The sequence below is a fragment of the Pseudonaja textilis genome, chromosome 2 (genome assembly GCF_049901715.1).
Source record: "Pseudonaja textilis isolate UNSWEBS1 chromosome 2, rPseTex1.2, whole genome shotgun sequence".
NCBI classification, from domain to species: domain Eukaryota; kingdom Metazoa; phylum Chordata; class Lepidosauria; order Squamata; family Elapidae; genus Pseudonaja; species Pseudonaja textilis.
In genome coordinates this window covers 197,751,913-197,752,113 of record NC_141991.1, presented here as the reverse complement: position 1 = coordinate 197,752,113, position 201 = coordinate 197,751,913, and positions in this window count along the sequence as shown.

Genomic DNA, 201 nt, shown 5'->3' with positions numbered 1-201 from the left:
ATGACCTTCAAGAGGGTTAGGGTCCTCTGGGAATTGACATCCACACACCTGAAAAGTGCACGCGGTTGACAAACACTGCTCTGGGTGGTGGAATCACATTGCAAGAAAGAGGCTATTGAGGCCCGACGGAAGCAGGCAGCATCTCCCTTGCAAAGTTTATCTCGGGGAGGCGTCTTTCCTTCCCTTCCCCCCTCCGCCCTT